Source organism: Cyprinus carpio, chromosome A6 (genome assembly GCF_018340385.1).
Source record: "Cyprinus carpio isolate SPL01 chromosome A6, ASM1834038v1, whole genome shotgun sequence".
Classification (NCBI taxonomy): Eukaryota; Metazoa; Chordata; class Actinopteri; order Cypriniformes; family Cyprinidae; genus Cyprinus; species Cyprinus carpio.
In genome coordinates, this window is record NC_056577.1 from 4777997 (window position 1) to 4805685 (window position 27689).

At 36.0% G+C, this 27689-nt stretch overlaps 1 long non-coding RNA gene across 1 annotated transcript; it reads right to left on the reverse strand.

The window, feature by feature from the left end:
- Nucleotides 1-22081: 22081 nt before the first annotated feature.
- LOC122145256 lies at nt 22082-22734 on the reverse strand. Its single transcript, XR_006160202.1, has 2 exons — nt 22659-22734; nt 22082-22576 (listed from the first exon to the last, which is right to left on the reverse strand). It is a non-coding gene; the product is annotated as an uncharacterized LOC122145256 (long non-coding RNA).
- Between the last annotated feature and the right edge of the window lie 4955 nt (nt 22735-27689).

Below are 27689 nucleotides of genomic sequence, written 5' to 3' on the forward strand. Positions count from 1 at the left end.
ACACTATTAACAGCAATAATAAATACATTTTTTACTAAAGAAAGTTGGTAAAAACTATTACAATAGAATTTTTTGGTCAAAACTAAGATAAGAAAGCACAATTATTTTGTTTCTAGCACAGAATAAAATATATTAAAAAGGTAAGTCAGAACTGCAAGATGAAAGCACAATTATCCTTTAATTTGTTTTATTCTGTGGACGAAAAAAAAAAAAGAAAGAAAAAAATTCTGAATTGTGAGATATAAACTCTTAAACTCTATAAACTATTTTTATTCCATGGTGAAAACGAGTTTCCATAGCATGGCAAAGGAAACGACACAGGTCATATCAATATTTTCAAAAACAAACTTCACTGCCTTTGTAAAAATGAAAAATAATACTAGCAAAAATCATTATTCAGGACAATTAGCAAAGACAAACACTTCCTGTCTCAGCAAACAGGGCCGCCTCTGGCTGTGCTGTAATTACTCCTATTAACACATGAAGTTCATATCCACATTCCCCTGATGATGTTCCTCAAATGATCTTCAGTCTAAATATGAACTCAAGGAGGGCATTCTTCCCTCAGGATGTGTTTCAAATCTATTATACAAGGAGAAAAACATGTGGAGTAAAAGCCTGCCTGACAGAAACGGCACACGTTTGTGACTTTTTAAACATCACTTTGGATGTTTTAAACTGTAAACGTATTTGTAACATTTTAAAAGTAACTGATGGTGTGAAATCAAAGAATAACACATTGTGTACAAATAAATCTGACTTGAATTTGGATTTTGACTTGAAATGAGCTTGTACTGATTACACAGTTAACAGTGTTCATAGATCAGAGATCATGGGTGGTGTGTGTCACGTCTGATGTGTTAATATGGGCAGAGGTGAGTGTTTAAAGCACATTACCGCTCCTTCAGGATGTTTTAGGACGTTTACAGGCGGAGCGGTGGGTGGTCGGAGGAGAAGTGCCCCTATTTTCAACCCATCTGGTGCTGTTTGACCTGCAACCTGTTTTATGTAATTGCTGGCCCTGAAAGTGTGCTATGTTTTGAAACAAAGGTTATAAATAGGGGTGAACAGCACGACACAAGCTTATATCATGACAAAAGTCATTTACATCACAGTAACGCCACGTTTCAGGACACTCACCTGCATTTCTGCTAGTCTAAATAATCATGTATTTAGAATAATTCAAATTTACATCTCATGAACTTGATGAACAGTTCCTCTGAACGTGTTCAAACCTGAGAATTTATACCACCATTCACCCCGAAATTGATGATTCTGCCATCATTTACTCACCCTGGTGTTATTCCAAACCAGTATGACTTTCTTTTGAAGATACTTTGAAGTAAAACAACACTGGACCCCATTGACTTTCAATGAACAAACCTTTTATTCATCAAGCACACGCTGAATTGATCAATAGTGACAGTAAAGACTAAGCAAATAATAGGCACCATTTGCTCAAAAGTTTGGGATCAGTGCATTTTTTTTTCTTTTAAAAGAAATAGTTTTATTCATCATTGACACATAAAATTGATGAAAAGTGACAGTTAATACATTTATAATGTTACAAAAGATTTCTATTTCTAATAAATGCTGTTCTTTTGAACTTTCTATTCATCTGTGAATCCAGAAAAAATAAAATGCTTCAAGGTTTCCACAAAAATATTGTGCAGCACTGTTTTCAACATTGATAATAATCAGAAATTTTTCTTGAGCAGCAAATCATCATATTAGAATGATTTCTGAAGATCATGTGACACTGAAGACTGCAGTAATGATGCTGAAAATACAGCTGTGCATCACAGAAATAAATTACATTTTACAATATATTCACATAGAAAACAGCTGTTTGAAATTGTATATATAGGCATTCATCTGTAATACTAAGAGCATCCAGACCAGCGGCGTCTGCTATTAACAATATCCTGGACATCTCACCCGCGGGCTGCATGTGCATGTAACCGAGGACGGTATAAGTGCTGATGTTATCCTCATCATACATATGTGAAAGCACTGAGAGCATCAAATGGACATGTTCTTCACATTTATCTCACTCAGCTACAATTTCAATTGCATTGTGGGAGAGTTTGCAATATTGTGCGCTCCGTTGTATACTGGATAAGATAATTCAGTTTGATTTGACTTACTGCTAAGCTCCCATTAACCCCGATGGTTAAAAATCGTGTTTAAGGAACAGACACAGCATGTTTTGGCCTCACGTGACGGTACAGGCAGCGCTGCTGTATACTCTTATTGTTTATTAATCGTGGCCGGTCTCATTAGCAGTAGCTGAGGTGTGCCATGGCTCTGAAATGCCACCCATAATGCAGGGCCACTGTGAAATGTTTTATTACAGGCTAATCAAAAGCAAGTTCCCTGAAGGAGTTGCGAGTCAGGGGAGATTAGTTATCTGAAGCCCTCGCTGCGTTTCCGGCCCGTATCACCTCCAGATCTATAATGAAACATAACAAGGTTTCTGTATCGTTCAGAGATTAGAGAGGTGCGTTTGAGAAGGTAACACTTATCAAAAGACCCGCATTTATTATTTATCAAAAGCACTCGCTAAAGGTCAATATCTGTCATGCATTTTACATCTTCGAGAGAAAAGCTAAATTAAAAAAAGAGCTTGCTGATATTGATCCAAGGTGTTTCGGAAGTTTCCTCTGAAGTAATTCAGCGATAATGGAGGGAAATGACAATGAATAGAAATTAAAAGCAAGATTTCTCCAAGTCTTCTGATTGGTCTGCACTTCATTTGCATTTCCTATCCAGACCATCACATTTACATATTTATTTTGGCCCGGATAGATTTACATAGTGCACTACAATGACCAAAAATCAATCACATCCGCAACCAGTGAAACTCTCAGAATCGACCTTAACATCTAGAAACACTGTAGTTCGTTGAAAATTAATTATCTAATTTTGTAAATTTAGATTTTTCTCTTTTATTATTTTTTTTTAGCATCACTTTGTAAAAGTAAATGAATCATTAACTACAGGGTTCCTGTAAATGAACTCAGAAGCCATGCAGGCGATGACAGTTTTGCTTATTTAATGGTCAATAGTGGACAGGAAAATATAAATTCAACCAGTAACTCATATTTTAGCACAATATCACAGGTCATATGTAAACATCAGAACGAATATTAGCGTATCCATTTTGTACATTATTATGTTTGTTACAAAAAATAAAATGAAATGAAATGAAATTAAATTAAATTAAATTAAATTAAATTAAATTAAATTAAATTAAATTAAATTAAATTAAATTAAATTAAATTAAATTAAATTAAATATTATTGAAAAACAAAACATTCAAAAGTTTGGGGACAATAATTTTTTGACAGAAAGCAGTACTTTTATTCATCAAGGATGCATTTAATTAATCAAAAGTGACATTAAAGATATGTATTATGTTACAAAAGATTTCTATTTCAAATAAACGCTGTTCTTTTGAACTTTCTATTCATCTGTGAATCCAGAAAAATAAAATGTATCAAGGTTTACACCAAAATATTGTGCAGCACAACTGTTTTCAACATTGATAATAATCAGAAATGTTTCTTGAGCAGCAAATCATCATATTAGAATGATTTCTGAAGATCATGTGACACTGAAGACCTTGAGTAATGATGCTGAAAATACAAATTTGATCATAGAAATAAATTAGATTTTAACAGATATTCAAATAGAAAACAGCTGTTTGAAAATGTAATAATATTTCACTATTTTACGAAATTTTTTATAAAATAAATGCAGCTTTGATGAGCAGAAGAGACTTCTTTCAGAAACATTATCCCAAATATTTGAATCATTGAGTAATTGCAATTCAGGTATTTATGCATTAATGCAATCCTTTCATTGCTAAGTGGAGAAAAAAAAAAAAAAAAAATAAAAAAAAATCCGGCAATTGATCTTAAATAAATGAAAGTGAAAATGAGTTTTATGGCGATCATATGAAGCACAAAGTCAGTTCACGACTGCACCGCTCCTGAAACATGTAATAAATGTCTTTTCTGAGACCTGTTTTGTATCTGCAGTGTTTATTACGTCCTGTGATTTCAAATGAAAGCCATTTCCTCCCTATTGATCACAATTAGATGTTCTGCTAACAGGTAACTCATGAGCAGACTCAGATGTCGTGAGCAGCTTGACCTCTGCTGAGGGTTATCACCCCCTGCAAGAGAAACAAACTGTGAAGAACAAGCGAAGCTCTCTTGTTCCCTTTCCGTGAGCTGGAAGATCCGTACGCTTTCATTAAAAGGTGGCAGTTTGATTTGTGTAATAAAGCTCTCTGACAGCAGAGTGAAGGTGGTCTCCATATGAACATGTGCATTTATTTATTTCTCTTCAGCTCTTTCTGGCACTGGGCTCTTTAAACGAGCATCTCCATCTCTTTGAGGCAGTCCAGACCATCAGTGTTTAGAAAATCTCACAGCCAGCTCTGAGGAAGGGGAAAAAGCGATACGGAGCGGATCGTGTCTCGGCGGAGGGATTCCCGCAGCTGTGCAAACAGCCGAGCTTCACACCGCAGCAGCTTCAGGTGACTGCACACCTCACGTCAGACGCGGCTCCCAGGAAAGAGCTCAGTCCCACAGAGCTTCCTCATTATCTCCCACCGAATCTCACTGACACTCATCAACAATCAGCTTTGATTCTGTCTGCTTCATGTTTACACAAAGTGACTCACACATCAACATATGATCAGACAATAATACGCAACAGATGATCAGTTAAAAGAAAGTTTCAGAAACTTACAGACTCGTATATTTTCATATAATTGTGTATGAACTAAAGTTAGGACTTTCATTCAGTATATATTCATGCTTACATCAACTGCAGATCTGTGACATATTACATGTTTATTAATGACTAAATGAAAGTTATTGGTCTGTATAGACTTGTGTCAGACGTCTTGAGCTAAAAACCTGATTTAGAGGGAAGAAAATCAGATTTAGGCCACATCGTCTGCGTTTTGAATGCTAATAGTTCATGCAAACTGCTATCTGAGCCTTAAAGGAATACTCCAGGTTCAGTCAACAGCATTTGTAGATGTTTAATCAACATTTCTTTCCCTTTGTCCTTCCTTTGCTTTACAAGAATCAAAAACCTGTGTTACATTGTTGAGCTTACAATAGAAGTGAATTATTACTTTCAGTACTTACTTTCAAGTGAATGAATGCTTTCAATAGTACAATCACTAGACATATAGTAAACTGTGTGTTAACATGTTTTTATTCTGTAATATGCTTACTAACTTTTTCTGTATGCAGTTATAACCAATTTTAAAACTGCATTGAATTATGCACAAATTATGATATAAACATACACATATTGTAAAAGAAGACTGACTGTAAGTTTTTATAAAATTGTAAGCTTGACATTTCTGCTTTAAAATCCTCCGAAAATCAGCTCCATTGACTTCCATTGTAAGTGCCTCACTGTAACATGCCTTGCTGCTATTTTAAAGAAAAACAAGGGATGAGTTGGAATCATTTTTCTGGTAATCAACTTTAACACCACAAATATTGTTGAATGAGCTTAACTTGTGCTGACCCCAGAATATTCCTTTAACACACACACACACACACACACACACACACACACACACACACACACACACACACACACACAACACAGGACCTTTACACACAACACACACACACATGGTTTAAACAGCTCTGAGAAATGATTGGAGTGATGTGACATTAGCTGCAGAAGTGTACTAACAGTGTGTGTGTGTGTGTGTGTGTGTGTAATGTTGAGTGGGTTGGTTTAAACAGCTCTGAGAAATGATTGGAGTGATGTGACATTTGTGTTGTTCCCAGGGTAAAGAAAACAAGTCAAAGGTTTAACCTTCACTTCCGCTAAATATCCCCACATCAGCCTGAACTAATTTGAGTTTAACTTGTAAAAAACTCTCCACTGGCCTGACATGGAAAAAAGAGACTCAACAAAACACAAATGATTTCCAGATGACCCACCGAACACACACACACACACACACACACACACACACACACACACACACACACACAGAAAGTCTTTCCATATGCCTTGATTCTTTGTTCTGTAGAGTCTGTCTAACAGACGCAGTCGAGCGCTTCTTTCTCTGTGAGTGACGGGGCGCCGCCGCTCCTCTCTGTTCTCCTGCGGTCATGTGATGTGCTGCAGATTTCAGAAACATGAAGCAAGCAAAGCACACCAAACTGAGGGATTTCATCTGGCACATATTGCAATTTGCCTGCTTTTCATTTTGTTTCATCTCTGTGAGATCCAAATAAAGATGGAACCACAGGATAGAACATTGCATCTACTCATGTATTTCCAATTTTCAATAATATGTAGGGCCCTATGAAATCTGTTTTATTTTTTATTTTATTTTTTTTCCTAAATTCGATTTTATTTGTTTCCAAATTTTTCTAGATTCCGTTTTTTTTTTTTTTTTTTTTTTTTTTTAGTTAGATTTTTTCTGGACCCTGTTATAATAGTTAAACTAAATTTTATTAGTGAAAAAGCATGTCTAATTAATTGAGATCATGAAACTTATTCAAGTTAACAGCAACAAGCTAACAAAAATCTAATTTTTAGGGCCCTATGAAATATACAGTCATGGCCAAAAATATCCGGCACCCTTGGTAAATATGATCATAGAAGGCTTTGAAAATTAATCTGCATTGTTAATCCTTTTGATCTTTTATTTAAAAAAAATCACAACAATCTAACCTTTAATTGGATAATAAGAATTTAAAATGGGGGGAAATATCATTATGAATTGGTACCCCTATAAATTCTTATGAGTAAAAAATACGAATATTAAAAGTTAAATGAAAAGAATGTTAAAAATAAAAGTATATTCCCGTTCATATTCACAATTTTGAGTACTCCAATTCAATTCAATTCAAGTTTATTTGTATAGCGCTTTTTTACGATACAAATCATTACAAAGCAACTTTACAGAAAATTAAGTTTCTACAATATTTAGTAGTAGCTTATCAGTGGTGATTGTCAGTTCATGTGCATATAGCAGAAATGTTCAGAAAAAATCAATAAAAAGACGTAAAAACAAACAGACGATTAACACTATTAACAGCAATTATGCAATCAAACTTATAGCAAAATGTGGTAGTTTTGTATGTTGTCTCTGGGTTAGCATCATCTGAGGTCCTCTGAGGGGCTGCATGGCATCATCTCTTCTCAGGTGTTCTGGATCCAGACTGGAGCTTGTGTAAATCCTAGTTACCACGGGATGTAAATCCCGTGGCAAAGCAGAGAAACAAATAGAGACATAATTAGCGTAGCTGCTGTTCCAGCCAAGTAAAATTAATTCGTTTAACCCAAGCTAAAGAATAATAATGAGCATTTGATCAGATATAACTGCAGTCCAAAATTATGAGATGCATTATTTGAATGCTTGGCCAAAGAGGTGTGGTTTTTAATCTAGATTTAAACAGAGAGAGTGTGTCTGAGCCCCCGAACATTATCAGGAAGGCTATTCCAGAGTTTGGGAGCCAAATGTGAAAAAGCTCTACCTCCTTTAGTGGACTTTGCTATCCTAGGTACTATCAAAAGTCAAACGAAAAGAAACCTAAAAATAAAAGTATATTCCCGTTCATATTCACAATTTTGAGTACTCCACCCAAATTACCAAAAAATAAAAGTATATTCCCGTTCATATTCACAATTTTGAGTACTCCAGGTTGATTATGAACATAAAATTATCCAGCCATGGCTTCCTGTTTCACAGAAATATAAAGAGGGGGGAAAACAAAGCCCAAATGCCCTTAATCATCCTTCACAATGAGAAAAACCAAAGAATATATTCCTGATGTGCAGCAAAAGATAATTGAGCTACACAAAATAGTGAAGTGGCTTTAAGAAAAGAGCTAGAGCAGTGAAAATCCCCATTTCCACCATCAGGGCAATAATTAAGAATTTCCAACCAACTGAAAATGTTACAAAACTGCCTTGAAGAGGACGTGTGTCTATATCGTCCTAATGTGCGGTGAGAAGGAGAGTTTGAGTGGCTAAAGACTCTCTAAGGACCACAGCTGGAGAATTGCAGAAAATAGCAGAATCTCTGGTTCAGAAAACCTTTAAAAAAAACTGTCAAACAGAACCTACATCAACACATGTTTTTTGGGAGGGTTTCAAGAAAATTCTCCTAGCTCATCCAAAAACAAACTAAAGCATATTCAGTTATCAGTCATGACTGGAACTTTAAATGGGACTGGCTTTTATGATCAGATGAAACTAAAAAAATAGATTTTTAGCAGCAAACACTCAAGATGGGGATGGTAAACACAGGGATAAAAAATACCCCATGTGTACAATGAAATACACTGCAATATTTTTGATGTTGTGGGCCTATATTTCTGCTGGAGGTCCTGGACATCTTGTTTAGATACATGGCATCATGGATTCTATCAAATACCAACAGATAAAAAAAATCAGTAAGTGACTGACTCTGTTAGAAATCTTATAATGGGCCATGTTTGGATCTTCCAACCGTACAATAACCCAAACACAAACCTCAAAAACAACAGAAATGGGTCACTGAGCTCAAAACCAAGCTTCTGCTATAACCATTCCAGTCCTCTGACCTGAACCCTACGGAACATGAGAGGAGTGAACTGAAGAGGAGAAGCTGGGAATCTGAAGGGTCTGAAGTGATTCTGGATGAAGGAATGGTCTCTGATCTCTTGTCAGGTGTTCTCTAACCTCATCAGGCATTATAGGAGAACATTTACAGCTGTTAAACTGGCAAATGGAGGTTTCAAAAAGTATTGAATAAAAGGGTGCCGTTAATTGTGTCCAATGTGTATTTGAGAAAAAACATTTATTTCTTAATGATATTTCCCCCCATTTTAAATTCTTATTATCCAATGAAAGTTTAGATTTTTGTAAATTTTTAAATAAAAGAACAAAAGGATTAACAATGCAGATTCATTTTCACAGCCTTCTTTGATCATATTTACCAAGGGTGCCCATATTTTTGGCCATGACTGTAGTTCATTCATTCATTCATTCATTCATTCATTCACATGCACACACATCCTTTATTATTATTATTATTATTATTATTTATTTATTTTTTTTTTTTTTTTAATTATGTGTTTTCTGTTTTAATTTTCCTAGATCCCATTGTAATGGTTTAATTAAATTTTAATAATAAAAATTAAATGTTTAGTTTTTTTTTTTTTTTCATAAATTATGTTATGTACTTTCTGTATTTACTTGTATTTATTTATTTTTTTCTTTCTAGTAATCAAATGATGGCATTAGACATTCAATTTATCTTTTAATTAATTGAAAATTAAACAAACCCTTTTTTTGCAAAAAAGTTTGCTGTTAAAATTAAAACAAGAAAGAAAATGTGTGTGATTATTCCTTAAAAATCAAATCTTAATAATAATTGTATTATTAGTAGTAGTAATAGTATCACTACCATTAATTAACACAGAGACACGCAGAAGATGCGGGATTTAAATATTCTTTTTAAATACATAGTATTTTGTGTTTTAATATTCACAGACATCAGTTCATATCACTATTTGATTTTAAAAGTACTGACCTACTTTTGATTTATTCATTCAGAATTTGGCAAATTCCAAGACATTCCACATTATACATTAACTTCCATTTTTATGACTGGATTCCACGATTTCTTCATCATGGAAATCATAGTCCTCTAGATCTGTTCCTAAAGCTGTTTACTAACTCAAGCATCACTGGTAATAAATGTAATGAAATCTTTATCAAAGTCCTAAAGTTCAGCCTATTTCTTGATGTATTGATTTTCACGTGCCGAATGATAAAACAGGTGCATTCGTGCAGAACAAACAGCTCATCTTTTCTTCCGAACATGTCAAACTGGAGCAGCGTTTAGAGAGCTGAAGTGGTTCTTCGCTCAGGGTTTGGCAGCGTTGGGCCGACGACCCCCCGCCCTCCTGCTCGAGCTCCTGTTAGGATGGAAACCCGTCTGATACTTCAGACGAGCCTGAGGGACAGAACCAGCCCGAGGAATCCAGCAGAAGACCCCCAGCACACACAATCAGGAGAGCCGCGTTCCCCTTCCAGCCTTCCGCAGTCAGACGTTCAAAGCTTCATCATTAAAACTGTGCCCTGGGACAAGAGCTGATCCACCCCCCCGAACACCCACCACCACCGCGACACACACTGAGCTAACATCCTTCACCTCTGTCTGTCTCTCACTGTCACACACACACACACACACACACACACACACACACACACACACACACACACACACACACACACAAACAAACACAAAACATACAAAAAACAAACAAACAAAACCACCACAGACAACCACTGAGGTCACAGAACCATCACAACAGAGAGAGCGAAATGATAGATAGACAGACACAGACAGACCATTATAGACAACAACAGACAGAGACAGACAGACAGACAGCGATTGATAGATAGATAGATAGACAGACAGACAGACAGGACAGGACAGACGGATAGATAGATAGATAGATAGAGAGATAGAGAGATAGACAGACAGACAGACAGATATATAGATAGATAGATAGATAGATAGATAGATAGACAGACAGACAGACAGACAGACAGACAGGACAGACAGACAGATATATAGATAGATAGATAGATAGATAGATAGACAGGACAGACAGATAGACGACAGACAGACAGACAGACAGACAGACAGACAGACAGACAGACATAGATAGATAGATATAGATAGATAGATAGATAGATAGATAGATAGATAGATACATACAGATATATAGATAGACAGACAAACAGACAGACAGAAAAAAAAGATAGATAGATAGATAGATAGATAGATATAGATAGATAGATAGATAGATAGATACACATATAGACGATCTAGATAGATAGATAGATGAAAATATATGATAGATAGATCTATATGTATGTATATTGATATAAAAATTCAAAGAGAAAGAACTTATGTTCTGCTGTGTTCTGCTGTGTGTGTGTGTGTGTGTGTGTGTGTGTGTGACTCAATGAGGTGACTGAGAGAGCAGATACAGATGAATGGACACACAATGTGTGTTTAGGGGATAAATGAGATCCACTCCACGAGGTGAAGTCGGTCTCCAGACAGAATCAAAGAGCCACTAATCCCTGACACACACACACACACACACACACACACACACACACACACACACACACACACTCACACACACACACACACAGACAGAGCAGATCAGAGTGTGTGTTATCGTTTATCACACCTGTACAGTCTGTTTCTGTAGGTTTGTTCCCCGCAGCTCAGAGTTTGTCTCACGTTCAGGTGAATCTGTGAGCAGCATTAGCACATCATGCGTCTCACCTGAGAGCGGCTCCATTATTACCTCAGCCGAGAACATGAACATTAACACACACTCGTCACACACTTCAGAGGACGCTGAGTGAAACGGGACAGAAGTTGATTGTGATACAGGTGATGAGATCCTTCGTTTCTCATTATCTGTTTACTTACTGTGAGCCGCTCATATGAGGCAGATTCTCACCGAGCTGCAGATAAGGACTGTCATTATGCCACTCTTTGTCAACACGTTACTAATATTGGCAAATGTTAAAATGGCTCCGGGACAATAAATGATGTTTTTTGTGGGAAGCGAGAAATGAAGGAATGCTTGATTGTGATTGTTATCCAGCGGCGAGTAAAGCAGCTTTAGTTCTCCAGCCCAAATAAACACAGATTACAAACTAGTCCATTACTGCTTGTTTATGGGTTTGTTTTAGATTGACTTCTTCTGGCAGAACCGATTATATGTGGAAGAACTGGATTTGAGAACTAGATTTAGAGCACAAAATGACATTTTAAATGGGAGCTGGGAATCCTGCAAATTATTGTGTGGCTGTAAAATAAATATAGAAGTTTTCATCAGTGTTTTATAATAACATCTTTGTTTCCATGCATTTAACAGGTCATTTCTAGTCAATTTGAGAGTTTTCAGAATTTCAGCTTGTGCAATAGAGTTCAGTGCACACTGACGGCAATTAAACACAAGGTTCATCTGTGGTTCATTAGTTTTAGTTTTCAGTTTAGAGATCACAGGTGTTTCGCTGTCAGTCTTATTACACACGGCTTGTTCTCTCTGTGTGCAGAATTGCATTTCATCTCTACTGTCTACACACACACACACACACACACACACACACACTGCTTTCTTCTCTTTTCCAGGAGTGTTTACAGCTGCTGTTGGTGAATGAAGCGATCTGAGGGCCGCAGAAACAGAAGGCTGAACTGAGATGGCTGTCAGTCTGTCATGATTTAACCAGCCTCGTACAGCAGTAATGCATCTGTCATTCTGCTGTTCTTCTGTCGTCTTCACTCTCAATAAAGCTGAAGCTGAGCAGAGATTTGTGCTACTTGTAAAACTCCTTTAAGACACAATGCTGTGAACCTCACACACTTTTACGAGACTATTAACTAAGCAAGTCTGATTCTTCAGTGTTTCTGTGGTTTGTGGGACATTTTTTAGTGCAAGTCATTTTATTTTATATACACTATCGTTCAAACGTTTGTGGTCTGAAAGATTTTAATTTTTTTATGTTTTTAATAAATTAATACTTTTATTCAACAAGGGAAAAATAAAATCACCAAAACAAAAAAACAAATAAAACACCAAAACTACAAAAAACAACAATAACAAAAAAATAAATTTCTCTTGAACATAAAATAAGCACTAAAGAATCGTTAAAAAATAAAATATATCACGGTTTTTACAAAAATATTGTTTCAGAATAAACAGAATTATTTGGAATAAAATATTGCTTCGGAATCAAATTTTTACTCTGAAATTGCTAGTAAATTTCCCAAATAATTACAAAGAAACGTGAAATTTAATGTGAATTTCTTAAGTAGAAAAAACTGAAATACTTCCAATAATCTTTTGTTTTATTAAAAAAATTAAAAAAGTTAATAATAATAATAATAATAATACTTTTAAGTGTAAAAACAGGTATTTTAAATTGTAATATTTCACATTTTTACTGTATTTTTGATTAAGTGAATTATATTATTTTGAACTCTATATTGAGCAAATAATCCTTCAGATGTAACAAATTCAGCTTTGCATCACACACACACACACACACACACACACACACACACACACACACACACACACACACATATATATATATATATATATATATATTAAAATAGAAAACAGCTATTTTAAAATTTCACAGTATTTACTGTTTTTACTTTATTTTTTATCAAATAATTGCAGCCTTGGTGAGCAGAAGAGCCTTTATTTTTATTTATTAATTTTATTTTTCTAAATCAATATATCACTTTGTTACAGTGATTTTACAACAGCTCTCATAGCTTTTAAAAAGCAAAGCATTGGTACTGTTACAAAACAACAACAACAACAAAACATCAGTGTTCAATAATAAAACAATAAATTAGTAAATTCTTCCTCCAAGCTTCATAAACAGTGGTGCATTAACACAGGAGTCAAACACGGCTCGTCCAATCACAATTTAAAGTCTGAACTATCCGTTTGATTTCAGTAATTCTTGACTGTGAGGTGATTTTGCTATTTTCATGAAGCTGAAATCTTACTGTTCAGTGCAGCAGCTGACACTAACACAGGAAGCCTGACTCTCTCTCTCTCTCTCTCTCTCTCCCGCGTGTCGTTCTGAATTTGATCAATGAACTCAATTACTGTGTGTTTCTGGGGACCCTGAGTGGGCTTTCCTCCGTGATGCATAGCGAACGCCACACCTGATGCGGCTCCCAAAATCTCCTCAATAAATAAGACACACACACACACACACACACACACACCTCACAGTCTCTCTCTCTGCTAGGCTGGCCACTAATACATGAGCTCAGTTCATGCATTATTAATGAAGAGAGCTCGGCGAGTGGCAGAGACAAATAGGGAACAGAATTCACTGACTGGCTCCGAACGCTCTTTTTAGCCATGCTTGAGTTTCCTCTCAGTCCATCCTGACATGGGAACATTTCTTATTACACTCTTTCCACTCTATAGGCTTCCTCTCTCTCTCTCTCTCTCTCTCTCTCTCTCTCTCTCTCTCTCAGTTTCTCTCTCTCTGCTCGTGTAAGGATTTGAAGCAGCACTTCACCTCAAAATCACTCATGAAAAAAGTGTTTTCTGGAGAGACCTGCCGAGGAGTACGTACACGTGTGTGTGAGTGAGTGTGAGTGTGTGTGTGTGTGTGTTGTGTGTGTATATCTGTGTGAGGGTGTGTGTTTGTGTGTGTGTGTGTGTGTGTGTGTGTGTGTGTGTGTGTGTGTGTGTGTGTGTGTGTGTGGGAAAAGAGCTGTGTCCCTGAGGCTTTAGAAGAATATCGGATTCAATCTGTTCAGCTTTATCTGAGGCAGAGAGCTTTAGGTTTCTATCTCCATCCATTCTAGTCACTTTAAAGTTGAGCTGAGCATTTCTACTGGTTACAGCAGCAGTGAAACTCTACAGAAAACATTCTTATTAGTGATTAAACATCTCTATTACTACTGCTCTCACTTACTTCACTAAGTGATCAGATGCACAATTGTCACCTGCTGCACTATAAAACAGATGAAAAAAGAAGGTGCAGGACACTTTTCACTCAGACCACCAGACAGGAAGAAAACACCTAGCAACCATCCAGAACACCATAGCAACACCACTCATATATCCTTATTATTTGAACTGCTTTAAACAGAGAATCAATCTTTTTTGCAGATCATTTCAGTCTTGGGTTTGCTTCTATTTTTAGCTTTTTGTACGTTTTAATTTTTTAAGACATTTAATGTTTACATGCAAATAGAAAAGGCTAAGGAAGGTGGATTGACTGAAATGTTGAAAACACAAATGTTGTGATCATGCTAGTTTGAATGTGGGAGATATTTACTTTTTTTAAGGTTAAAGTTTAAAAACTGCCTGATTTAGTCTGTTGTCAACTCAAATCACTCAAATCGAACCCAAGCGATGATGTCATCAGAACATTTGCATACAGACGTCTGATTGGTCCTAAATCTGTTTCCATACACTACTGTTCAAAATTTGGGGTAAGATGCATTAATTTATTCAAAATTTAAATAAAAATTGTATTCATCAAGGATGCATTAATTTATTCAAAAGTGCTAGTAAATACATTTATAAATTTACAAAATATTTCTATTTCAAATAAATGCTGTTCTTCTGAACTTTCTATTCAATCCAGAAAAATAAAAAATAAAACATAACACACAAAAAACAAAAAATGAAGTGTTTTTAACATTGATAATAATCAGAAATGTTTCTTGAGCAGCAAATCATCATATTAGAATGATTTCTGAAGATCATGTGACACTGAAGACTGGAGTAATGATGCTGAAAATACAGCTGCGCATCACAGAAATACATTACAGTTTAACAGATATTCACATAGAAAACAGTTATTTGAAACTGTAATAATATTTCACAGTATTACTGTTTTTACTGTATTTTTGATCAAATAAAGGCAGCCTTGGTGAGCAGAAGAGGCTTCTTTCAAAAACCTTAATAAATCTTTCCAGCCCCAAACTTCTGAACCGAAGTGTACAAAATATAAAGTATTACAAATATAATCAAGCAGTGTGTTGCGTTTGATCACAGAATCAAAGATGAAACCTGAAGTCAGCTCAAACTCCAACACAAATGTAAATCAAGTCATCTCTCTTGTACAATAACAAACCTTTTACGACATGAGCATACACTCAAGACTTCTTCTGCACTCTTCTGCTCATCTTAAATGTGATCCACCTCTGAAGCGCATAAGAGATAATGAAACACGCAGCACTGATCTTGTGAACGCTCTGAAAGCCTGATTTATTCACAGATCTTTTAAAGGCGGTTTGTAGTTTTCTGTGAAGTAAGGAGACATCTGAAGCGTGTCGCTCCTGGACGCCTTTGAAAACTTGACAAGTTTGGAACATTGATTTTAGTCCACTTACAAAACAAACAGAGACGAGTGTTTACATCACTGATCAAAGTGTGTGCTACACACACACACACACACACACACACACACACACACACACACACACACACACACACACACACACAGTTACATACAGCATGATCTGAGAGCATCTTGAGCTTCAGTGGAAGCAAGAACATCTGGTTATCTTTAGTCATCTACTTATACTTATCTGATCACATAGAAACAGAAGATCTACTTCCGAATGTGCTGAAATCTCATTTACATGTTCAGATTAAGAAAATCTATGCCAGGTCTGAAGAAACGCCTTTGGTTTTTATGTTTCATACAGTAAATGTCTGAATATCAGATTTAAGATTTGCAGCGATGGAGAAGATTTTCAGTGAATAATGAGCAAACTTTGAGTCTGTTTCTCACATAAAGCATCATATGACTTGAAATTTAGTGCCAAAAGTTGTACAGAGTACTTTTATGAAACTTTCATGGTGTTTCTCAGCTAATGGGGAACATTTTGTAAATGTTATATAAAGCAAATGTAAAAACAAAACATATTTAATGTTTATGGAATGTTCTCATAACTTTATTGATATTTGATAAATATTCTCACAATCTAAAGAGAAATCGTTCTTAAAACAACATTCTCGGGAATGTCCTTGTGATGTTATTTGTACTTGTTATTTATTTTTTTTGTAACCTTTAAATAACATTCTGATGGTGACAAGAAAACTGAACATTTTAATGTTCTTAGAAAACAAAAGTTCAAACATAATTACATTGAGTGTAAAAAAAAAATGTTTCACATCTATATCAATCCAATCACTTTTTTTTCACACTGTATAAAAAATACATAAATAAATAAAATAAAATTAGTAGAACATTTAAGAAAACGTTTTAGTCACCATTATAATTATGACAAGAAAATTGGACATTTATTGAAAAATGTGGTCAGTATTTGAAATAAAGATTCTTCAAAGATTCTTCTTTTGAAAATAATAATAATAATAATAATAATAAAAATAACAGAAGATTTAGAAAAGCATGAGGGAATGATGACAAAATGTAATTAAAATGAGCAGTATTAAAAATATTATATTATATATAAAATTATTATAAATATTATTATATTATTAATATTATTTATTTATTTATTTATTTATTTATTTATTTTATTTATTTATTTAATTATTTTTGCCAGGTTGTTAATAAAAATAAGTTACTAATAATAATTTTGTTAATTTCTATGTTAAATTATTTATTATTTTTTCATAGCCAAACCATTATTTATTAATATTTTATGGCAAGATCATTGTATTTTAAAATAAACAAATAGTACTATACCAAGCAGTAGCAATGAAAAACAACAATTAATTTCCAGGTTAAATCACAAAAACACAGATCTGTCTCAGACGTCTTGATGCTGTATTTCACCTTACAGATATACTAAAAAACTCTGTCTGTTGAGTCGTGTGTGCGTGTGTGTGTGTGTGTGTGTGTGTGTGTGTGTGTGTGAGAGTGAGTGTATGGGCTAATGGCGGGCTGTGTGTGAGGATTAGGGTGAGAGGAATATCAGATGTGTTTCTGATGAGGTGGTGAGCTCTCCTCTCCTCTCTTCTCTGTATCTGGTTCTCGCTCCGCTGCGGCTCCTCAGGCTCTTTGAAGTAGAAACTCCACTTTAAGTAAACGCCTGACTGCCGTCCCCTGCACTTCTCGCGCTTGTCTCGCAGTAATTGCCTTATGAATAACTCAAACCCTCTCTCTCTCTCGATCTCTCTCTCTGCCGTCTGTTGAGTGTGTGTGTGTGTGTGGCAGAGCGTTCAGAAACAGGTGCGAACGTTTTAACCGTTGCACACCCAGATGTCACTTTCTGCGAACGTTTTAACACCGTTGCACACCCAGCCCGATGTCACCGCTAAACTAAGGAGACTCGTCCCAGAGGTGTTTAATGAACTTTCCTCTCTGAAGGACTCAGAATGTGTGACGCGGCCCTCTGCTGAACGTTCACGCTTTGCTCTCGTTCGATGTGAGCAGCACAGGTTCCCAAATTACACATTTATACATCCGCGGTACATGCTGCGTGCTGCCGTATTCAAGGAACAGTTCGTTTACTCACTGTCATGATGATTCAAAGCTGTGTGACTCTCTGCTGTGGATCACAAAAAAGGAATTGTGAGAAATGTGCCAGTGGCTCTTTTCTGTGCAATTAAAATGGATGTGAATGCAAACTTTGACGCTTAAAAGCGCCATTAAAGTACAAGACAAGAACTAATTTCAATTCTGGTCAATATTACATGAAAATCTTGATTGATGAGAGTTCATGAGAGAAATGGCAATGTCACAATAAGATCTAATTCATTATATTACTGAACATGAACTAACAATACTAACAATACAGCATTTATTAAATTTTATTTTATTGATTAACATTAACAAAGATTAATATATTCTGTGATAAAAATACACAACTGTTCAAAAGTTTGTGGTCTTTTCTTTTAAATGAAATTAAGCAAGGATGCATTCAGCGGACCACCAATGACAGTAAAGAGACTTGAATCACTGAATCAAAGACAATGAATCATTCTTTTGAGCTGGATCTTTTCAGTGAATCAGTTAGTCACAAAAGCAGTCTGAATGATGTGTTCATGAATCAGATAACTCACTGATTCAATTTGTTCAAAGCAGTCAAGATTTTCTGAATAATTATTATAATTTGAAATAAAGACAGCAGTGTTTTTATTGTTAACTAAAACTACTAGAAACCTTTTTGTTAATTGAAATAAAGCTATAATAAAACATTAGATGGAAAACAAACTTGAAATAAAGTACTGGGGCGAGGGGGAAAGTACATACATAAAGCAAGCAAAAATGAAATAAAGACATACATTTTCTAAAACTGAAAATACAGAAAGAAAAGCTAATTTAAAATAATGAATACTATTCATTAAATAAACTAAATACTAACTAAATTTGAGTAAAACAAACTAAATTTTGTTTCTAACACACATGCATTCTGGCCATAAACACACAGGAACACAAGAGGAGGAAGGAAATGTCGACTTTAAGACATGTCGGTGTAAATCTCTGTCTCATAAGGGTGTACAGGGCTTCGTAAGCTTTTAAACAGACTTCAGATACAACACTAAAGCATCGAAAGGAAGATATAAAGGGAATTAGATTCAGTCAGTTGTGAAGTTTAGAGCTGTGCTTGAGTTCATTCTAGATTTGTTCAGTTTAGCGGCGTAGAACCAGCTCTAAACCGGCTGTAAGCCGCGTGTTTGTCTCCAGCCGTCCATCCAGAGCAGATCAATAGACTCTGTGAGCGTGGGACAGTGTCACTGGTCTGGAGTCAGTGCCGCCCGCTCGCCGCCCTCCATCACTGTCTGTCAGCGGAGCAGAAAGAGCTGTCTGAGAGCAGATCGATGGCACAACACACACTTCCTCTGTCAGAAATCACACACTGATACATTACACACACAAACAGCAGCGCTCCGTCGCGTCAAACGCTCAGATGAAAAATGATGTTTGGACCGACACGGGGATGTTTTGGGCGGTTTGGGCTGTAGAGAGACTCCGAGAGACGATCTGCACAGGATCTTTGAAATACAAGTTCAAACAACTCAAAACTTCACCTCCAGTTCACACAGAACATTTACTCAACCTAAAATATGACTGACATCACAACCATGAGCTCATTAACATATTCCCACCCACATTTACATATTGGGGAGTGTGTCTAAATGACTAAATTTCATGCTCTCTATAGCTCACAATAGTGTCATATTTTCAGTGACCTTGTGTTGTTTTGTTGATGTTTTTTTGTGGATGACAGTGTCATACAGCCTGCTCATGTTGGCTTCTGTTAATTAGTTAATTAGTTATAATTAGTACCAAAATACTGTAGAATTCAATTAGACACACAACCTTTGACATCAGCATCTAAGATAAGGGAATTAGGCTCGATTTGAGGGCAAAAGCTCATTTTTAATTTAAAAATTGTGATTGCAAATAAAAATGTTATTTATTAGATAAAAATATTACACAAAATAAAACTCATTATGATTGCAATATTTCACTATGAAACAGAAAAGAGTATTTAAGAAAAAAAAAATAGGTAATACTTTATTTTAAGGACCAATTATCACTATTGATTAGTTGCTTATTATATAGTACAACTATAAAATTGCAATGCAAAATGTTTGATTTTTTACTCACGTGTAAATGAACACAGTGTCGTGTTTCACTATGAAACACACAGTGCAAATATTTCTGTAATTAAACTGCAGTCTTTGCAACTTGATAATTGCAGTAATCCATATTGTGATTTGGTTTTATTTTGGTTATTTGTAGTCCTCATGAGAAGTGTTATTTCACTATGTCATCTATACATGATTACATGGTTAGCATTTTACTTTTTTATATTGCATGAATAAACAGGTGTTTACCTGCCGTCTGTGACCCATCAGACCCACTGGTTGAGATTCCCTGGATTAAAGAACTCAGTAGCTCCGTCTCACAGCACACAAGTCTGAGTGATTTATGTGCACACACACACACACACATAGACACACTTTAGGAAAGACTTCAAAGAAAGTTCATGAGAAAATTTAACATAATGGGCAGCCGTGGGGCAGAGTGGAGCTCAGTGGAGCACAGATCAGTGTGGAGTGACATTAGTGGCAGCCTCATTAACTTACTGCCAAAGAGGTTAGAGACTCGAGCTTAGTGCTGGTCCACCTGCGTTTTTCACACACGCAGAGTCACAGTGTGTGTGTGCTTGTGTGTAAAATCAGTTGCAATCTGTCTGAGAGCTCGGAGACCTGCAGTACCACAGTATTAGCTCAAGACCCTGATCTTCATCATTCCACACACACACACACACACACACACACACACACACACACACACACACACACACACACACACACACACACTAAAGGGAGAAAATAGTAAATTTTGTCTTCATTAACCCTCATGTTGCTCCAAATCCAACTTACTTTCTCCCAGTGAACACAAACGTATATGTTTAGCCAAACATTAGAGCTATAGGATAATGGATAGCGATGCATACTGTCGAGCCTCCAAAAAAGACAAAACAACACCATAGATGCACCATAATAATAGTTAATTTGACTTGCGCACAGCAAATTCTTCTGATGGCATAAAAATGTCTGAGGATAAGAATCAGTTATTTCATTGGTTTCAATGTTTGTTTGTTTTTTGGTACACTGTAAATATTGCCCTCCACCAAAACTCTCAAATCTCATTTGTGGTCATGAATACATGAATATTCAAGTTGAAATGTAACAGAAGTAGCAACAGATTTGTTTGTTCTGTATTGTGAAGTAGATTCAATTAAAATGGATTATTGAAAAAGAAAAAAAATGCAGGGCAGGACTTGGTTGTTTCCACCTGTTGCTGATTGGATGTTGAGATGTGGCACTATCAAAAATGGAGGTGGGGCTGAATGCAAGCTTGCAGTGGATTATGAAAGGGGCGGAGTTTAACTGGACTAAATGATCGGTCCTGCATAAGTCACCAAAAAGAGAAGTCTGTCACTTCACCAGATGATCCAGTTATGACAATTTGATTAAACATTATGAGGTTAAAAAAAAATGTAAAACATAAAACAGAGATTGACCGATAATTGTTTTTTACAGATATATTTTTTGTTATGTAATGATGTTCTCCATTTGAAAACGTTGCACTTTGTCCATTTATTTAGCCTAATATTAATATTATTTTTCACTGCTGCTACTGTTGCTGTGCTTTTATTGATGTGATTTGAAAATTAAATTTAAATAAAGAAGTAAAACATTAAATAAATATTGCATATCGGTTTTTGGATATATTAACATAAAAATAATCGGTATCGGTTATATAAAAAAAAAAGAAAAGAAAGAAGAAAAAAATTCCAGCTGATCACTAGAAAGATATGCATGGATGAACCAACAACATGCATTTAGAAAAGAGATAAATGTAAACTTTCATTCCATGCCGATTTTCATATTTGCTGTACGATGATCATGTGGCACCTGAGAACCGATGCTGAGCAGCATTACTGACGTCAGATATGTCTAAACATGGCATTTTTTAACTGAACACATGCAGGGATGAAATCTGAGTGCGTAAGGAGTGAGCTTTTCAGGACTTTAATTTGGGTCTGTTCCTCACACAGAGCATCATATGACTTTAGAAGACTTGGAAGATAATGCATGAGTCATACGGACAACTGTTATAGTGCTTCTCAGTCCTTTATGGAGCTTGACGTTCATGGCCACTGAACTGCAAAGAGACCGAACATACAGGTTTGGACCGACATGAGGGTGAGATTTAGATTACTGGCTGAAGGATTCCTCGAATCTGTCTAATGAACACATAACTGAATGATAAGTATCTACTACTGACAGATCTGGCGATCGTCTTCGGCAGTCGTTCAGCTCTGAATCTGTAGAATAGCACGGCACACACACACTCTGCCAGCGAGCAGCGCTTGGGTTTGGTGGGGCGCCAGATACACACATGCTCATAACCTGGAAAGCGGCGGCCCGTGGAGCGAAGCATGGCGGCTCAGCATCGGCCCCGCTCTCTCCAGACTCATTCACAGCTTGTTTCTGCTGTTCTCTCCAGCCTGTCAGAAAAGCGAGTGTTTAACCCTAACGCAGTGAGAGGATGACCTCTGATCCCCCCCGCCGCACCGTTGGCATACTGACCGGCGCAAACTCTGGCCACCGCGTTGGCGCGGCCGGCCCGGCTGTTGGTAACAGGTGTCACAGACTCAGAGTTCCCCCGCAACCCACAACAAAGCACAATGCTTCCTTATGATGAGTTATATACATGGATCCGTTCCCAGACTCACACACACACATGAATCCAGCCAAACAAACTCAGTGAGTGTGTGTGTGTGTCCACTCAAATAGAAAACAAATGTCCTTATGTGTGTGTGTGTGTGTGAATAGAACATTAAAGGAATGTTCTGGGTTCAACATTTACTATACAAATGTCCACTCAAATGTCAAACAAATGGCCTTAATGTTCATGACAAAACACAGTAGGCATTGTTTATTTTATTTTTATTTTTTTTCATGCACTGGTCAATTTTGAGATTTTGGCCTACTTTACCTTTCACATGTTGTTTTAGACTAGTGGACAGAAAAAGCACTTTTAAATGTTTATTTAATTGCTCTATTTATTTGTGTTTGTAGCCTTCAGTTGCAAATCTTTAAACACAGTTTTCTCAAAAAAAAAAAATAAAAAAAATAAATTCACATTATCAGCACTTCCATACACCAAATGTTACAGTTTGTATTTCTTAATGTACTGTAATTAATTAACCAGGGAAGTATGGTGGTTATTATTATAATTATTATTATTCTATTCACCAGGGGTGTCTTGCCTAAATTTTACCTAATGGCACTTTTATTCATAGTCAGTGATGGAGAAACGAGGGGGAAAGCATCAACCCATTTAAACGCAGTGTTCCTGTGGGTGAAGCATGCATGTGTGAATTACTAGCCACAGCTCCAACATCAATGCATAAATAAACACACACACACGTCAAATGTCTTTCTATCATCCCTTCACGGGCATCAGCACTGATCTTGAACAAGTGAAGAGTTGAATTTAAAGAAAGAACCGGCATCTGCTTTAAAAACTCTTTCTGAGTCAAACTCATAGAGAGGTTTAAACCGGAAGCCTTAGGGCTCAGACTCTTGAGTACAAACACACTAACAAAAAGTTTGGCATCAGTAAAAGTTTTATTATAAAGAATACTTTTATTCATCAAGGCTGCATTAAAATCTTCGAAAGTGTTAGCAAAGACATTTATAATGTTACAAATGATTTATATTTCAAATAAATGCTGTTTTTTTTTTATTTTCTATTCATCTGTGAATCTGTGAAAAATAAAATGAATCACACAGAGCTGTCACTAACGATTATTTTGAAAAAATGAGTAATTGATTTTTTGTTCTGACAATTAATCGAGTAATCGGATATTATTTTTTTGGTAGTAAAAATATGGCTTGCCACGGTAGTCTGTGTATCCGGTATTACTGTACCCAGCTGTACACTGAATACACTTGTTTTGCTTTTTAGAGAAATAAAAATCATACAATAGTAAACTGAATTCGTCTGCTCTGCTCCATACAGTGACACTGCAGAGTTGCAGCACAATGCAGCAGGAGTCGTACATGTAGTAAAAACAAATGCTTCTTTATCCAGAGAAGGTGAACATGTTGGTTTTCTTGGCAAAAACTTGCAAGCCCTGTCACTGACAGCCAATTGAATGTCTTTTCTTTTTGTTTTCATTTTGTATTTGCGGTTTACCTGACGTTATGCTGCAGAAGCTTTGCAACATGGAAGCTGCTCTTCATCAGGCTGCTGAGGATCTCAGATGGTTTGAGGATAACATATCAGATCCACTTCAACTTAACAAACCAAAAAAAAAAATTTCCTTTTTCATCACCAACCAAAATGTGCAGAAATGTAAATGCCTTACACATCACAAAACACTCTCTCTCTCTCTCTCTCTCTCTCTCTCTCCAGCCGAATCCCCTGTTCCTCCTACACAGCTCAGATCAATTTGTCTTCAAGACACAAATCCATATTTTTTTCATCCCAGGTATCACACACACACACTCGCGCTGATTCAGCTCTATGGGCAGACTCATGCTGACCTCGGAGCCCCACACCTCTGCTTCACTCGCTCTTTCATCATACCACAGTGAAAGTGTTCAAGCGTCTCTCTCTCGGTCCGTCTGAGTGTCCACCGTGTGCATTTCTCTTCCCTGAGCAGCGGCTCTCAGCGCTGGGAGAGGACGTTTCCCTCGAGCTCTTAGCGGATCAATACTACACAGGACTTAAATTAGACCTCCAGTCAGACAAATCCACCTCAGCTGCCGTGAGTCCAACCCACAATGCCTTGAAAATTTACTCTTTTTTTTTCACTTAGTTAAGCAATAAGTGCAGGAAATGAGAAGCAAAAGAGCAGCTGTCTTTACTGTTTCTAATCTTTTTCTCTCATCAGAGATGCTGCCCACAGTCTCCACACACAAAAACAAGTGTCCGTGAAACCTGAAGTGCATATTATGTTTATTTTATTTCCAGTATACACACCTGACACACCCAGTATTCACAAAAAAAAAATACAAGAAAGACAACCAAAGATTTTAAGGTATGTGCTGGTCATTTAATACACACACACACACACACACACACACACACACATATAATTTAAATAAATATTTCACTTTTTTATTTTAACTTGATTTATATTAATATACTGTAATGAATTAAACTGAAATAAAATTATTAATAAATATATAGACAAAAAAAATCTAAAAATGAGCAAAACACACTGAAATGACTTTTACTACAAAATTAATTAAAAATAAAAATGCTAAATAACAATGAGAATACAAAACTAAAAATTTAATCAGTATTAATATTAACTTTACACTCTCAGAAAAAAAAAGGTACAAAAGCTGTCACTGGGGGAGTAGCTTTTCAAATGGCACACCTTTGTCCCTAAACAGTCAATGTTAGTACCTTAAAGGTACATATGAGTACCTAACAGGTACAAAAGTGTACCTTTTGAAAAGGTACTGCCCAGTGACAGCTTTTGTACCTTTTTTTCTGAGAGTGTAATATCTCATTTCTAGTTAAATAGCACTGATTCCGGTCCATCATCAGAGGCGCTTTTTAACTTTCTCTCCGTTTGTAAGGGTTCTCTCAACGTTTGTACTCTGAGGGTCACACGCACACCCACACACACACACACACACACACACACACACACACACACACACACACACACACACGTACGTGACACCTGAGGGAATTTTCTGTCACTTTCCGTGTCTCACAGGTACTTACAGCTCATTACACCTTCTCTGTTACACAACACACTCACACACAGAGGCTCTTATCATGCGTAAGAGGATCTGTGTGTCGGAGACTAAAGCCTGCTGCAGTTCACAATACTGATAAAAGCTTCAGCTCACAGGTAACACACACACACACAGAGGCTTTTGTCAGTCAAGAGCTCGTAACAGAAGAGGCTCTATGATCTAATGGGCTGATTAACGTTTACAGGGTCTGACCTCCACTAAACACAGACGTGAGAGCAAACGCTGTACGAGGAGTGAAACATCAGCTGCAGATTTCTCCTCAATGCTTAGTCAGAAAACAAGACTGAGTCTAATAATTCACTGAGATTATTATTGTGGCTCAGACATTAATATTCCACAAAAAATGTGTACAATTCAAAATATGGGGGTGAGACATGCCTTAAAATTAAATTATCTGTCTTTAATTTATAACACCCGATACATGTCTGAAAATTTCTATGCTAAGCATAGTTAATCAATCTCTTCAAACAAAAAAAATAAATAAAAAAAAAAAATTTAAATTAATAAAAAGACAACAAATTTTCTAAAAAGTCACAAATTGTCAATGTATTGATTTCTGAAATGTTTTAGAAGTTAACATGACCAGTATGTAATTTCCACTACTACTAAAAAAGTTAATTTTCTTTGCAATATTTCTGCTAACATTAGTTAATTGCATTAATTAACATAAACTAAAGAAATAATACATCTATAGCATTTATTAATCTTTGTTCATCTTAATTTCAACACTTACTAATTAAAATCAAAAGTTGTATCTGTTAACATTAGCTAAGATTAATAGTCAAGTTAAGTCATCTTTATTTATATAGCGCTTTAAACAAAAAAGATTGTGTCAAAGCAACTGAACATCATTAATTAGGAAAACAGTGTGTCAATAATGCAAAAATACAAATACAAAGATTAATGAATGTTATATAGCTCATGTAAAAAAAAATAGCCTTTACTGTAAAGTGTAGTATAGCAAATTATGGTGTGTTTCATTGGCTCAGAATAGTCTCCTATGAGTTACATACAGTATGTGTAACCTCCTTCACTTTCTCAAAATACAATGGAAATATCCATATGATTTCATTGTGGCTGGATTTCCGAAGTTCACAAATGAAACACAATGAGGAAACATAACTTGAGTCATCGAGACTTTGCTGCGTTGTGTGCTGTATTTATATCATCTCAGAACATTAAAGGTTACATTCTTAAATGTAAAAACAGAAACAAAGTCAGCGCATTTGTGTACACACTGTACGAATCAAGTTTTTCCTTTTACAAATTACATTTTGTGAACATATTCATATTCATAAGTGACATTTCTTGAACTTTGATGAAAGTAAAATTCAACAATGAGTGCAAATCACTACGATAATGAAGATTTGATTCATATGTAATATATATTAAGAAGGTTTTCTTCTAATTTACTCATAAACGAGGACTGACATGCAAGTTCCTGCCTCATCCAATGGTGTGAGATGGAGGCGGGACTATCTGTTTGTCTGGCCAATAGCAGATGTTTGGAAAACCTGTTCAGAAACAGTCATTATTTCCGCGATTCCATTTGATGCCACTAAGGCAGAAACAACGCACTGTAGCTTTAAACATATCTATCTCATAAACGAAAGTGTGAACTTTGACAGCCATACTAACAAACTAACATCACAAACAACAACAACCTTCACCGAGACGCACGTCAGCGTTAATCTCAAGACGCCTGGAACGTGTCACGCGCCTTTCTTCTCCAGAGGTGCAAGAGCAGTGATTCCTGCCATCATGAGGAATTCATATCCCAGCTATACTATTAACACATTCAACAGGACACGCAGACACACAATTAGAAATAAT